We start from the raw sequence: 17,505 nt of genomic DNA on the forward strand, positions 1-17,505 counted from the left end.
TGGAAGGTGAGTTTTGGGAATCCCACCAAACTTGTAGTTGCTGTCAGAAGTGAGTCTTGAGAACTGTGCACTCAGAATTTGCAGTTTGCTACAAATGGCATTAAACTGCAAATTCTGAATGCACAGTTTTCAAGAGATTCTCATACTAAGTCATGACAGAGAAAGACAAATATCATATGATATCACTTATATGTGTAATCTAAAAAAAAGGCAACAAGTAAACTTACTTACAAAACTGAAATAGAGTTACAGATGTACAAAATAAACTGATGGTTACTGAGGGATAAGAGAGGGGGAGGGATAAATTAAAAGATTGGGATTGACACATACACACTACCATGTATAAGACAGAGAACTAATAAGGACCTACTGTACATACACACTACTATGTATAAGACAGAGAACTAATAAGGACCTACTGTATAGCACAGGGAACTCTACCCAATACTCTGTAATGGCCTATATGGCAAAAGAATCTAAAAAAGAGTGGACATATGTATATGTGAATTTGCAGTTTGCCTGATGCCAGGTAGTATCTAAAAGCAAAACAAAACAGAAAAACATTATCCTGCATAAATAGTGCAAATATGGGGAAGCATGTATTATGAGTCACACATCAAGGAATGAAAAAAAATTCCTTAATATCACAAATTAGTAAGTGTTATAGCCACAGGGTGCCCCACAAAGCAATCCATGCCATGCAGCCTTTTCTGATATATACTTTTAATTGCCATCTGTTAATTTGCTTCTCTTTGTCTCACAGTATTTTTTAAACAAAATTTCATAAACATTTACAGGAGGGTGTGAAGCAAAGATTTATTGCCTAAAAGTTTGAAAAAAATCAGTATCTATTAACATCTTTACCCCAATACCTTGGTTATATTCATCACCATTGTCTTTCTCAACACATATTCTGGCCCTAACTGACTATATAGTGTTTTCTCATTCCAGGGCTTGACATACATTTTCATTTCTTTCTGAAATGATTGCCTTTCCCATTCTTTGTCAAATTGACAGATACCCATCTTTCGGATTTAAATTTAATTTGGGTTTTTATATATTTATTTATTATAATTTGTAATTATATTTCTGTATATATATATGATTTATATCTGTATATATATATATTTGACTACTTAACTATAAACCTTTGTCTGTTTTATTCTCCATTATATCTTAATGTGTTTTATATAATACATGAACCATAAGAGATGCTATTAAAAAAAACTTACCTGTCTTAACTGTGATCTTTGCAAACTGGTTTTAGGGATGTAAGATATTTGGTTGACAGGACATAAGGAATAGTGAGTTGGAAAGCTTAGCAATTGTTTGTCTCCAGAGTTGAAGAGATTGGTGAAACAGCAAGCAGAAAATGCCTGCAGAAGATAATGAAGAAAAGGGTTTGGGAGTCTATACATTCTTTTGAGGTAAGACGACTAGAAATCCAGCAGTAGGTCCAATTTGACTGAGACAGAGAGAGGGTGCTTAAAGAGCTTCTGGGCAAGAGATTCATAATAAAACAGCAAAAAGCTCAATGTGAGGCAATTGCTGTTGGAATCAGTCCATTTGGATCCAGACTGTAGTGGGTAGATTGGGTACATTGTTCTTTCCCAAGGCCTGGAGCTGAGAAAAAGAGCCTGCCTTGGGCACAAATCCAGCTGAAACTATGAAATAAGACTTCAGTGTTAAACCAGAGCAAGCTAAATTCTGTGACAAGATGTGTGCACTTATCCTTTACCACCTGTTTATAATTTATGCCCCAAGATTAATCATGCAAAAGGCAATTTTTTAACTCACTCAGACCGTCTCTCAGTTTCCTTATAGCACCAAGCTCATAACCACCCAGGAACTTGCACGTGCTCTTTCCTGTCTGGAACATCCCCCTACCTGTCTGCTTAACTCTTATTCATCCTTTATGCCCCACATTCAATACACTCCTTTTAAAAGACTTTCTCCATTTCACCCAATTTAAACCAGTGCACTGCTGACTTTATAACAGAAAGTCCTGATTAGACATTTATATGCACTATTCTTATATAAATTCATGACAATTTATATACATTTTTGTGTTTGTTTGTTGAACAACTTGTCTCCCTACTAGATTATTAAGGTTAGTATCACAAGGTTAGAGTTTATGTTTATTTTGTTTACAACTGTATCTCTAGCACTTAGCACATTGACTGATACACTGAGTAATAAATACTGATTGAATGAATGAATCCCAGTCATGAATGTGTACTGGGCTAATAATCCCATATGGAGAAGGAATGAAAAATTGTCAGAGGCTGTGGGTACAAAGTCTCAAACACATATGGAAAATTCCTACTAAATCTGAAGTGATAAGATAGACAGTCAAGCATGGCTACTTTTCTGCCGTGGGCACCTTGACAGTTTCAATATAGCTTAACTATGCTATGTTTTCTTTAAATATAATCATATTTTTTAGACTGTGAGTTCATGTTAATTGGTCTGGTTGCAAATTAGTAAGTGCATTATGTCATTTTTATAGTGTACTATCCAAAGAAGAGAGTCTGTCAGATGGAAATAGAGTAAATTTAATTAATCCCACTAAACAAAATCAGATGATCCAGAAAAAGGCATATTTTGAAAGAGGTTTCACTTATGCTGATAAGTAAATTGCCCTGTCAGTGTCCATTAATTTTAGAAAAGAAGAAAAATAAAAGACCCCATGAGTGCATATTAAGTTAGATGATTTTTTAAATCATGTTTTTCAAAAGGAATAGGCTAAAGGTGTGGAATAAACTTGATCCTCTTGATTTTTTTCTTGAATAACCATATACCAAATATCTGCTTTAGTTACCTGTTGTCATAAAGCCCACATTGATTTCTGCCAACATTGGTGAACAGCCAATAGTGGGTGGAACTAATGGGGCCCTACCTTCTGTAATTAGAGATGCCATCTAACTTTGTTACTGCCTTAGATTAGTTCTTAACTGAAATCGCTTACATGTGATTGTTACTGTTAATGGGAAAGGATATTAAATACGGATTATATCTTTCATAGTCTAGCTAGCTGGGCATCTTGGACTTAATACTCCCCATCTGTGACCCTTTACAATACATTAAGCACACCTTTTCAGCAGCAGCCCTATTACAGTTAATCATGCTGGGGAAGAGATTACACTGAAAGTATTAGCAAGACACTGACATTAACCAAATGCTAGTCAGATGTGTCAAGGAACAAAGAGCTAAGTCTAGACTCTGTATTTTGAATGGACTTTGAGCTTTTAAGTCAATGGTATATGAGTCTTTCCATCCATCAATATGGGGATTGCCAGACTCTCAAATTACAGTGATATGTAGCCTCATGTTTTGTTAGTAAAACTACAGTAGTCAACTCATCTACCTGCTTAGGAAATTTCAATGCAAATTTTTCTGTTTATTTCTCTGTAATGTGCATATCCTTTCAATAAAAAGCAATATGGAGTACATACATGGAGTTGCAAGTAATAAAACAAGGCTTTAGAATTCTTCAGGAAAAAAATAAGTCAAATAGTAAGTATAATGATAATCTTAGCAACATATAGAATGCACTGTAATACTGCTTTTCGTTTTTGGAAACTCCATTGCCTCCTGTAAAAATTAGATAGATGGTATAGCCTTATGTATGAAAAATGTAAATGTTAATGGGAGATAATCAAATGTCTGGGAAGATCATGTTTCTCAGAGCCCAGAAACAGAAAAGAGAGGAGACAAAGTTACTGTGTAAGAACCGGGGAACTGGGACATGCCTGTGTCATGGATGACTGTTAAGTTGAATCATTCTTGCTTAGCTTCATACAGTAAAATGATGAAAGGTCTGAAGGGTGGGGCTGATGGGCAAGTCTGCCTTATATTGAGGTTAGCCCGAGGTTCAGAAGTGAGCTTTGTAACAAAGAATAAATGTTCCTATGGTTCAGGGTCGGACATAGGCCAGAGTGTAGAGGGGAAGTTGATTTATGGAGATTGTAGATTTGGGACTCTTTACAAAGAACATGTTACTGAAAAGATTCTAACGTATCTACGTGTAGCTTAGAGCTTCATCAGTTCTCTATACTTCATTAGTAAACTGTGCAGAGCCTATTCCATAGAGTAACTTTAGTTCTTCTCAGGGAATCCTTTATTACATTTGTAGGGTCCTAAATTTTAAAAATATATTCCATCGTTGCTTTGTGTATTTAAAACCTTAATATTTAGATAAACTTTTTCTCAAAATTTCTACTCCTAGTAATTATTATTTTTATTCATAAATTATTAGATAACACATATATGGTATTTACCATGAGTCAAAGTCTACATACTTTATGTACATCTAAAACCTCAATTAATTCTCTTTTAAAAAATTTTATCGAAGTATAGTTGCTGTACAATATTATATGTTACAGGTATACAGTATAGTGTTCACAATTTTAAAGGTCATACTCCATTTATAGTTATTATAAAATATTGGCTATATTCTCCATGTTATATAATATATCCTTGTAGCGTATTTTATATATAATAGTTTATACCTCTTATTCCCCTACCTCTATATTGCCCCTCTCTCCCCACTGGTAACCATTAGTTGGCTCTCTATATCTGTGAGTCTGCTTCTTTTTTGTTACATTCATTAGTTTGTTGTGTTTTTTAGATTCCACATAAAAGTGATATCATACAGTATTTGTCTTTCTCTGTCTGACTTCTTTCACTTAGCATATTGCCCTTCAAGTCTATCCATGTTGCTGCAATTGGGAAAATTTTGTTCTTTTTTAATGGTTGAGTAGTATTCCATTGCATATATATACCACATCTTCTTTACCCTTTCATCTGTTGATGGACACTTAGGTTGCTTCCATACCTTGGCAATTGTAAATAATGCTGCTATGAACATTGGGGTGCGTGTATCTTTTTGAATTAGTGCTTTCGTTTTTTTCAGATATATACCCAGAAGTGAAATTGCTGGGTCATATGGTAGCTCTATTTTTACCTTTTTGAGAAACCTCCATATTGTTTTCTGCAGTGGCTACACCAATTTATATTCCCGCCAGCAGTATACAAGGGTTCCCTTTTCTCCATGCCCTTGCCAACATTTGTTATTTGTGTTCTTTTTGCTGATAGCCATTCTGACAGGTGTGAGGTGACATGATGATTTTGACTTGCATTTCCCTGATGATTAGCATTGTTGAGCATCTTTCATGTGCCTGTTGGCCATCTGCATTTCCTCTTTGGAATAAAACCTCAATTAATTCTCATAGCAACCCTATGAAATGGTCACAGTTACATTTCTTTCAGGTAAAGAAACTGAGACATGGAAAATTCAGGTAGCTTACCTAAGATCACATAGCTACTGGCACACAAGGCTGTGAACCCAGAGGTTCTGGTTCCTGGGGACTGTGCTCTTATGCACTAGAGAATATTGCTTCTTATGAGGATGGGAATACCAGCTAACTAAAATGATGAAACCATCTTAGATGCAACGGCTGGGGCTTTGTTAAGAAAGTTATGGCATATCTACATAATAGATGAAATAACATTATTTTATGCTATGGAACATGCTCACATTATATTGATTAACCAGAAACGTGACTTTTGTCATGGAGTACAGATACTGTGGAGCAGAATCCCTAGCTAACCAGCAAAGAACATGTAGCATGAACAAGAAATAAGTCTGTATTGTTTTAAGCCGTTGAGATTGTGGATTGCTTGTTACTGCAGCATAATATAGCCCATCCTAACCAATAGAATGAAAAACAGCAATGCTCTAAATACAAAACAGAATCTGAGGAAACAACCTAAGTGTAGTGGTGAAGATGGATCCTAACCACCCAAATGGATTATACTGGAACAGAAAAGGGCACAAATGCACTTTAATTCAGTTGTCTACCTTTGGAATTACACACCTCCATTTTTAAACACCACCTTTTAACTGTTACTGATACTTAAGCTTCAGTCTTCTTGTCTGAAAAAGTGAATAATTTACTGTGAGAATTCAATGGAACAAAATATGTAAGGCTCTTAGCACAAAGTCTAGCACACAATAATAACTCAAACCATAGTAGCTTTTTTCATTCATGGGGTACCATCCTAGCAACATGATAGAGCGACAGGTTAGACCTAAAATTGTCCTGAGAGATCAAATTTCTATTGCCAGACAAAGACTCACTTGTTTTCACTTCTTTTAGTTACTTTTAGATTCTGGGCAAAAAAGGTGAGAGATGGAGAGGCTTGCTTGCTCTCATTGTTTAAGGTAAAGCGACTGCAGCCTTTCACATAATCCATATTTCACAAATAAAGAAACCAAAGTTCTTTAGACAAAGTCAAATGCCAGTAAGCCAGAACTCCTAATTTCTTTTTGTTAAATATTCACATTATGAGACATTTTTATTTAATACCTAATCTCATCAATTCCAGAGAGTTATAACTTGCCTGAGAGGATAGCATCCCTAAGATGTCACAGAAAAAAATCATGAAAAGTATCTGCAGTCCATGGAGCTTCACCAGGTGGCCACAGATGGTTCTGACCATCAGAAAATAACTGGTGTTGAAGAATAAACTACCTTCTTTGATTGAGCTCTCCCATATTGTGTGTGTAATAGATGAGATTAAGCTTAGTCTGAACAATACTAAATTCTGGAATCCCTGTTGGCTTCATTATACCTTATAACTAAAAACAAACAAGCAAACAGAATAACTTACGCTAACAAGATCGGGAAGTCTAAGGAGGGCAATATGTTGTGTATAACAAAAAACAAAGCAGTAGCAAAGAAATGAGAACCTATGTTAATAAGGTAAAATGAATCAAGTCTTAACATGAACTCTGAACAATCTGATAGAGATGTCTTTAAAGGCTATACGGCAAGGAACAAAATTCCATTGGCAAATTCTGCTTTTCCCAAGGTTTATATTACCATCCTTCCTAATGAAATGTTTTATCTCGAGAGTTTATTTCTCATTAAATATTAGTGAGGAAAACATTTATATCTTATAATTTTGAGATAAATTTGCTTGGAGTATTTAGGTAGATCCTATACATATTTAAGAGAAGAAATGAGATCAATATCTATATACATTCCTATCTACTAAAAAGAAAATGCCTTCTTACTTCTCAAGGGGTCCTTTACAACTGCTATTTTAAGCTTAGTAGCTTGAACTCCTAAAAAACAAAATTAACTCTGCCACTGGAAATTTAAAGAGATCATGTCCTTACTTTGCTTATTTATAAAGCACACCCAGGTATTCCTAGTGTCTTTTTTATTTCTTTTGAGTTTATACACACAAAAAAAGATTGTTGGCAAAATAAATTTAAAACTTAGATATTAAAATTATTGTGCAAGGTAACACAAGTTAGTTGCTTTCTCTGTATTTTTACACTGAAGTCACATTCAATTTTACATATGTAATTCTCATATTAGTATAAGTCTAGCTCTTGTTTATTACAGAAAACAGATCTCATGAGCAGCATTATTTAGATTTTTATTAGCATATTAAAAAGCACAGATTCTTCCCTACTATCTACAATTTTGAATAATCCAATATTTTTCTATGTCGTGTGAGTTCTAAGCTTTGCTTTTTGAAATCCTTGAGTTTCAAAGAAATATAAATTTCCTGAAGAGGGATTATTAAAATATTGTGATATTGCCTAATTATCATCACTTTTATCTCCTTTATACTATAGGTTATGGGGATAGATTCTATCCTATGGGGTTTGTTCCTCAAGTTGATCACCCTAATAGATAGTAGATAGATAGATAGATAGGTCACTTAGCTCTGATTTTATATATTTCACTTGTCTCTGATTATTCTATTGAAACAATATTTTTAGGAAGTAGCAAATAAACAAGAAATCAATCCCAGATATTGCTTATTTTTATACCCCATTGTGTTCTAATTTTTGAGAATGCCTCATAATTAAATATGTAATTCTGTTATGTTTATAAATTTTTGTAATATCATAAGATTTCTTCCTCTTTCTACTTAATATGTATGATGTAACAGAGAGTATTTTTTAAATCCATTATTTTGGTTTAAAACATCGTTTAGAATGAAGCAATGAAAGTCTAACATTTGTTTTACTCATATCATTTCAAAAAGGTTAGTAATGTAATTACTTAAGAGAACTTGCAAATGTAATTTAGAGTTCATTGATTATATTATAAATCATTTATTTAAATAAAAGCCTTTATATTTTTCCTAACAGAGTATCTTTTCTGGCATTGTGGACATGTTAATGATTGGTATGCAGCCTTAAACGTTTATTCGAAACAGAAAATAAGTGCACATGTGTGCATAACACAGGCAGAAACAAGATTCCTATGAAGTAGATATTTCCAAATCAACAATTATTACCAGTGTTTTTTTATCTGCAGCCATATATTTCATTACATAGAAAAAGGGAGAGTAGTAAAGATAACACAGAAATGGAAATTCAATCACACAGTTAAGATATATAATTCTAGTTTGAAAAACTTGCCTCTTGGTCACAGTATTTTGGAAAATAATAGCAGGAAGAGTAAGGCTGTTTCCAGGATGGCTTCTGTGTGGGAAAAAAAAAACACTTCCTCTGTGTTTCTCCTTTATTCTCACACTACTACCACGCTCACACTTCTAAAACCAGACCACACCAAGCAATTCGCTGTGATACCAACTAGGTGTCCTACAATATAATTCAGTTTGGACACTGTCAACTTGGAGATAGCATCAGATCCCCAGGTTAAAAGTACTCAGTCCCATAAGACTTCCTGCCACCCCCCAAATACTTCAGAGGCCAAACGCAAGCCCCAGGTTGTCTCCTGTATTTCTGACCAAACAGCTATAAGTCAGAGTTCCCACAATCCCCTTCTTGAGTGCTAGAATGACTCACAGAACTCAAGAAAACACTTACTGGTTTATTATATAATAAAGAATATGATAAAGGTTACAGATGAACATCCAAATGGAAAAGATGCATTGGGCAAGGTATGGTGACAGGGCTTGGAGTTCCATGCCCTTGCCAGGCGTGACACCCTCCCAGCACCTCCACATGTTCAGCAACACAAAGCCCATACGATTGGGATTTTTTATGGTTTCATCATGTAGCCATGATCAATTATAAACTCCATTTCCGGCCCCTCAACCCTTTCTGGAGAGCAGAGATAAACCTTCCAAGCTTCTAATCATAGCTTGGTCTTTCTGGTGACCAACCCCATCCAGGAGCCCACCAAGAGTCATCTCATTAGAACAAAAGATTCTCCTATCACCCAGGAAATTCCAAGGATTTTGGAACTCTGTGTCAAGAACCAGGGTAAAAGACCAAATTTAGAATAAAAGATGCTCCTAGTATTCTTATCACTTGGGAAATTATACGGGTTTTAGGAGCTCTGCACAGGGAACTAGGGACAGAGACCAATGTATATATTTTCTATTATTTCACAGCCTCCTTCCAAGAAATTTGTTGAGAATTTTAAGCTCTCAATACATGGGTCTGGAACAATTTTAAAGGAACAACATTTATGTTTTTGTCTTTTCTCTGTTTCAACAGAGTGCTGCATACATATCTCTAAGATCTGGTGCAGTATTGTTATTACTTATTCTGATGTCCATTTGACTTACTATATTTTATAGCCCTTAAGCCCAGAAATACATTTTGATTGTGCTTTTAATCAGTGGTATACCTAGCATATTTGACACCTGGAGCAATAATTGTTTAACACCTTCCCCCGCATTTGACAAAATTATTTTCAGTAACATTCACAAAATGCAACAAATATATATTTTTTCTGTAAACTAAGTTTTCCACTTACCAACCAAAAATATTACACCTGGCAATTTGCCCTCTATTTCACTGATTTAAATTTTAAGAACAAATAAAAAGTGGCCGTATAGGAAAAGAAGATTTTAATCTGTGTTAACTCAAGTTCTGTTTCTTCATTTTTACAGTGTGCTGTCTTTATTTAGAAACAGTAGTTTAAATGAAGGAATATATAGTATCAACAAAGCTTAGAGATTCAACTGAGTGGAGTTTCCCAAATTAAATTCCACATAGATTAGAATGTCAGTTAAAGGATAAGTAATAGAAATGTTCTAATTTGAAGAATATATGTTCGTAATTGTACTATACACACACACACACACACACACACACACACACACATATACGTATATATATAAATTCAACAGTAGTTACAGCCTAACAGAGCTCAGAGAAGCCTGCTTAGACCAGAAAAACTGTCCAGCTCACCCAGGGAACATTGAGCTACATAAAGTGATTGTTGTTTTGTGCCACTAAGTTTAGAAGTAGTTTGTTACACAGTAAAAGCTAACAAATACAATATTTTTAGGAAATTTCCAAATGCCTCGCCAATACTGGTAGAGCTAACAATTCCATTCAAAGAGGAAGTTTGTTTTAAACTTAAAAATACTGACATATAGGCACAGCTTGTTCTTCCACTACTACCTCTAATTGCTGTTTTTTTCTAATAAAACTGCAGAAACCATACACTATTTGGCAATGTGATGAGCACAGTTATGGTCAAATTCTATCAGGAATCTTTGGGAAAATATGACACATGGGAACACAAGGGTACATTGACTGAATTTTTAAGTGCTGGGCATTGAGCTAAGTACCTCCCATGCATTACCTCATTTACCATTCAAAGAATGTCTTATTTTTAATCTCCACTTTAAAGAAAAAAAAATGAGACACTAACAGTCTAAGTTACTAACCTAAGATAACCCAACCAGTAAGTTAATGAACTGGGATCCAAATGCATATTTGTCTGACTCAGAAAATGTTTAAATATTTTGCAACCTGCAAAACATCTTACAGTTTGTGTAAATACCTAAGACTACTGGAGCTTAAAGAGATTTTTAAACTATGTAACAACATTTTTAAAGATGAAGAAACAATAGAGAAGTTAAATTCAAGATTTTATAACTAGGGAGTGGCACAGCAGGAACTAGAAGGTTCATTATAGGAAATTAGATTCTCGAGTCTAACATGGTTAAATATGATTCCTATATACGGTGTACTTTGGGTCTCAGCTTTTGTGTAACCAGGACGGAAGGTGATAGAGGGTTGACTTACAGGTGAGGGTGGCAGTGATACAGAAAATACTCCATCAAAACTTTTGAGGCTGGCAATTACCAATTTCCCTGCTAATATTCCAGCATCAGGTCATTGTTCATCTAAGGAAATCTCAAATTCCTTGGGTTTCTAACTTAAAGAATTTTCAAGACAATGATATGAGCAGTTCCCTAAACCTGGCAATACACTTTCTCTCTTTTCCTTTTTTGGGATGAAAACACAGTTGATATTTTGACTTGCAAGGTTAAAGCAAATTCAAACAAGATTTTCTTTAATCAGTTCAAGAAGAACTAGAACCAGAATTAACTATTTTAAAGAAAACATTTGAAAAGACTCCTTTAGTGTTTGGGAAAATGAAATCTCAGTACCAGTGTTTTGGCACCAGAATGTCTCTGATTAAAGAGCAAATAGAAGCTTTCTTATCTGACTTTCAATCGCCTATCCCAGATTTCTAGATTACCTCTGATATTATGTTCTTAAATTTTTCTCTCATGGTCTGATCCCTATTTAAAATATTATGTTTGGTAGTATAATTCATTTCAAGTAGGAGGAAGAATTATATGATTTAGAAGTTTAATATTTAGAAGAGAATTTTCTTCCTGATCTTATCCACTACTTAAATTATTTTACATGTTGTGTTGAATATACCATGAATAAGGCAATGTTGTAATCAAAAGGTTACGTTGTCTTTGGAATCATAAATATGTAAAAAACACATGCTATGCTCAGGCACTGGAGGATCAAGTATCCACCAGCCACATTTTTTCAGACTTTGGTTTGATAAACCTATCAGTCCCTTTCACACTGAGAACCTCCTTGATAGAAAATAACATGGCTTGTCCCACCCTGCTAACCCTGTTCTATTTTCTTCTTTGCGGCATCTATCATCATCTCATATACCATGTATTTACTTGTTTTATTTGTTAACTCCTTATGTATGTTCTGTGAGGTCAGCAATATTATCTGAGGTCAGCTCTTAGGATAACTTCTCTTCTAGAAGACATCAAATGCAGCAGTTATTATCTGGTATCACTATATTCTCAATGTCTAAAAAGGTACCTAACACATGTCTAAAATAGTGATCAACAAATATATTTGAATGATGAATTAATACCTTTCTACTTTTCCTAGTTATGTATATAAAACCTTGTAACGTTACTTAAACTTTTAAAACTTCAGTTTCTGGAATAACAGATTAAAAGTGCAAACTGTGTTCCCCAGCTTCTGTTGCATGATATCTAGCCCTACTTACGGTTTTTTCATGATACGTGTTTAATATGTATAAGTCTACCACATGCATCTTCTATGTTCTTTCCCTTCACTTGCCTTCCCTTGCCTTTCCTTGCCTTCCTTTCTGTCCCTCTCTCTCTCTAATCTCAGTTGTTGCCTTTAGTACTGGCAGATGAGCTGCTCCCAGTAGGTTTCTATCTCCCACCAGGCCGGCCCCTGCTATTCTGAGAATAGCCCCCAGCTCCCAACATGCAACTAAAGTTTTGTGTCTGGACTCTTAGGATGACTTCTCTTCTAGAGGACAACTAGTGAACAAGTTCAAATACAATCCTAGCAACTTTGATCCATCTTCTTATCAAAAATCCTTGAAACTAAGTGAGAGATACAATTTAGGGTGACCATCCCCCACTCCACTTTCCTGAAACTCCTGGGAGATCGTAGGCAGCAAATGAATGTTAGTTTCTGCCCAGAATCTAGAATGGAAGTATAGTTACCTTGGATCTAAAGAGGATTTGAAAATTATTTATTCTCAGTTAATATGTGATAAAACTGAAACAAAAGCCAAGGGACAAGCTTAAAGTCAGTTAGTGAGTAGTGGGAGCAGTGACATTTGAGACTAAATAAGGTAAGTGTAGAGGGATAGAGATTTTGAATTATTGATGTGAGTATGTGTGTGTATGTGTATGTGGAGTGTGAGTGTGTGTACTTTATTGGAGTTTCCTTCTACCCTCTGATTCTCCCCTCTATTTGGTCAGCAACGTGTTCAATAAGGGAGGAAATTACATAGCAGAAACCAAAAAGGGAACAGATTTATATCTCTTGTGTTTTAGAAGCCTAAAGTTTAGGCCTAGGAAATGGGAGACATGGGTGGGTGCTTAGGCAAGAGACTTGGGAGAATGTGCATTGTGTAAGAGAACAGTCACCTCTCCTAAAACTAGAGAGACATCTTTGGTTTCACAGGAAGGTTGAGAGACAGAATAGAATCTGCCTGAGGATGGAGAGGTCAATGGTGCCCAGGATGTGGCAACAGGAACTGCTGGGACCACATGAACAGGACCAAAATCACCATCCAGAGGTGGAGAGAGCACTACCTCGCCCGCCCTCATATCCCAGAAGCTCTGTGGAGGAAATGCTGCAAACTCCCAACTGGCATCAAAAGTGTTTGGGCTCAGGACCCACCTTGACTGCCTTCCCATTGGTATCTAGATTCAACTGTGGACTTTGCATATTCATCATTAGGAGTTACGGCCACCCCTGAGTCTGCTCTTTCCCTGAATGTCGACACACAAGCATTCAGTAAAAATATCAGCTCCAACTCCCAAGCTCATCCCCACTTATGTCCCCTTTCTCCATCTTATAGTACAATTACTTCTGCCCAGTCCACCCTCATATCTCACCCTGGAATCCTATAAAACTTCCTAATTAGTTTCTCAGGGACCTATTTCTCCTCTTATCCTTCTACCATCCATATTTCACATAGCAGCCAGGATAATTGAAAAAAAAAATCAAAAGTAAATCAGATCATTTCATTCCTTCAGTAATATCTATCTTATCCTGGTTTATCAAGCTCTCTTTAATCTGGCCCCCACCTACTTCTCTGAACTTATTTCCTACCTCTGTCCTCTTTGTCTACTAGCCTCCGCCATACTGGTTTTTCTTTTCTACAGTTTCTTGAAAATTCCAAGTCCATCCCATGTTAGAGTATTTTCTCTAACTCTTCCCTCTTCCCAGAATGTACTTTTCTCTCATCTTTCCATAGCTACTTTTTTTCTGTCACTCAAATCTCAACTTAAATGTTCAAAGGGGTCTTTCCTAGTACTAGATTTAAAGTAACCACCCAGTTATTCTCCGTCACACACAATCTAGCTCTTACACTAATAAAAATTTATAATATATTCATCTGCTTGATTGTTGTCTGTCTTCTCCATTCAGTAGTAAGCTCCATGAGAGCGGAGAAAAGCTTTTTTTTTGTCTTTTTCAGTGCTGTTCCTTTTGTCTGGAGCACTGTCTGGTACATAATAGGCACTCAGTTTGGTAATGAATGGATGAATGAATGGGTCTTTGTCTTTGAACATTGCTTGGATCCTATCTGGCTTACCATTTTCAGTGTCCTGGGTTGCTCACAAGTACTTGCATTGCAAAAAATGATCCTGGAGGGGTAGTGAAGGTTTGAAAGGAAAAGTCTCGCCCTACCCCCAGCCCCACCCCACCCCCCTGCCACCCACACATATGCACGTATTAAGTGATGCTAAAAGAAACCAGGTGAAAATCTGCTCCAAGATGGCTCAGTGGGGAAGCACCGTCCCAACACAGGACAGAGACTCTAATAAAACAGGGAAGAAGCTCAATAAATGCTGGTTGCCTTTTTAAATTTGTTTTTGAATTATGTGCCTACCTTCAGAGGTAGAAACACGTAATGCCTCACACTTTAGAGTTAGACAACTTCTGTCCAGTACTGCCAATTATTATCATATAATATCAGGCTTTTTTTTTTTCTTTTTGGGCTTTGTATGGCAAAGCATCTGTATAAAGGGAAATGGATAAAGTTAAGAAGATTTTTGTGAAATTAGAAAAGATAATGCTTAAAGTAATAAAAATGATGTATTATCATTAGTCATAATTATTAGTAACTATAAGTTGTCACTAATAATAATTAAAATAGTTATTAATGCTAAGAGTTATTGGAAATGATAATAGCTATTAGTAGCATAGTTATCAATGATGATAATAGTTATTTTTTAAGTACTTAGGATGTGTAGACAATATTCTAAGCACTGTACATGTACTAACTCTTCACAGCAGCTCTAAGCAATTGGTTTTATAGTCATTTTAAGAAACTAAGGCCCAGAGACTTGAAGTAACTTCTGTAAAGTTCTGCAACTAGTAACTTGCCAGAGCTAGAATTTGAACCCAGAAATTCTTTCTCCAAAGTCTGTACTCTCGGTAGAGAGCCTGGCATATAATAACCATTAAGGCAGTTTTACATGCTTTCTATCCTTTTGTGATGAATTTAGGTTATTTTTATTATTTGTATGAGCTTTTTACATACCTTTTGTCATATTTGTTACCAGGCAAGATTTTTTTTAATATCACAACAAAATGTTAAATGTAAAACTGCAGCATCTAAAGAAATGTATGAAGTCCTTTAGTTTTTAAATCCACAAAGAAGCAATCCTTTGTGTGGGGGACAATGAAGAGTGAGAGAGTTTAAATCTGAACCTTCAGCATGTGAACACTTTAACCTGCATAAGTATTGATAACTAGCCTCCCTCAGGTCTGCCATTCATGAGCAAAGCCACATGCCACTCAAAGCTCTAAAATGGCTGTTTTCATTTTGGAATATAATTTTTGATCTGTGTATTGGCATTTCCTAAATCTGAGAGGCCCGATGATCCAGGTCACGAAGTGAGGGAAGCTAAACCAAGGCTGCAGCCTCTGGACAAATTAATTCTCTTCAACAAGTGGCCTCTGTCAGAAGCATGTTGTGTCCAGTATTTGTCTCACTATCTTCAAATTGTGCTTTAGAAACACATCTGGGGGTGATACAGCTCCTCATAAGGGGAAAAGATATAATTTGCTGGGCTGATGAGACACAGTGGGAAGACGGGACACATTCTCTTCCAGTTTCAAAGGACGATGGCAATAAAGCTCTTTATGAGCTTCAGTTATGCTGCACTGCAATGATCTGCTTCCATCCCAGTAAAGACTATCACTGCATATGGTTCTAATCAAAAATAAGAACTAGAGATAGTTCAAGGTCGGGTGGGGGTGGGGTTCCTGAAGAGAAGAGAGACAATTTTCTGAATTTAACTGATAACAGTTGAAACGTGAAACCCTAAAAGAGAAAACTAAAAGCTTTACCTTTATCCAAGAGTGTAATTAGGCATGTGGACATTTAGTGAACCTCAGGATTGTGGCTGATTTTCCAGGATACACTGGTTTTAAATAGTCAAATATTCTCTCCAAGTGTCTCCATCTATTTTAACCACATCTTGATTTTTTGTTCCAAAAATATTTCTATAAGACATACTGGTTTGTGAACATCGCCGTTTTGCTTCTAATTGAAAGACCAAACATATATAGCAATAAGCCTATATTTATAATGTGAAAATGAAGAATCAAAATGTGAATATTATTTGCCTTCTTGAATATTGTTCTTTGAAAACAAAGACAGGACTCTAAGACATTGGAGGGTGGGAGGGATAAACTAATTTCAGTTTGCAGCCTATCAGGAGAAAAAGCAAAAATAAGATTCTTAAACTATGCAATACATATTTCAATACAATATGAGCTGACATAGAATACACAGAATTTAACAAAACAGGAAGTATGCTTGACCTTTTATGTAATTATTATATCTTTAAAAGCAGAAAATTATTTTTCAATAATTTAAATATATTAAATTTCTCTCTAATGAATTCTTTATGTAATTCCCTATCTTCGGTTTTCAGACATTGGTGTACTATTGATGACTTGAGGTATTTGTTTAAAATGTAAAGTCGTGGATCCTTGTTCTAGAGTATCTAACCTAGTAGGTCTGGGGAAAAGCATGGGAATCTGCTTTTTAAACAAGTATTTAGGGAAATATTACCCATATCTATATTTTCTACCTGTGAAAAACAATCTCACTTTCACTGAATGCCTACTGTGTGCTGCTTTTACAGACAATTTATTTCTTTACTCTTTACACCAGTCTTTTGAGTTAAATATTATTATCCACATTTTATTGACAGGCTAACTGAGGTGGAAGAAAGATACATTCCTCATGATGGTACAACATATAAAGAATGAAGTCAAAATTCAGAGACTGATAAGACCAAAGACCCTGCTCTTTCCGATTTACTATCATGATAAAGACACATTCATAATCAATACTAGGAATAAAGGGTTTTTTTAAATATATTTTGGAGAAAAAACATTAGATAAAGGATAAAACAAAAAAGAAGATGACAACCTATTTAATATCTTCTAAATTCTCAGAAAACCACAAACCATTGGAAGGAAAAGATAAAATAAGCATTGGATTAAGAAAGTAGTTTAAGAGGAGAAACATTTTCAATTTTCTAATTGAAGGCTAGTTAGGTGTGAACAAGCATGTCTATACACTGGTGACCAAATTCTGGTTAGTCATTCATGAGTCTAACAAAGATGGCTGCTCAAAATTTAGTAATGGGAAGATATATATGGCTTTAGATTAAAACAAAGGAACCACAACAAACAATGCTTCTTAGTAC

The sequence above is a fragment of the Delphinus delphis genome, chromosome 11 (assembly GCF_949987515.2).
Source record: "Delphinus delphis chromosome 11, mDelDel1.2, whole genome shotgun sequence".
NCBI lineage: Eukaryota > Metazoa > Chordata > Mammalia > Artiodactyla > Delphinidae > Delphinus > Delphinus delphis.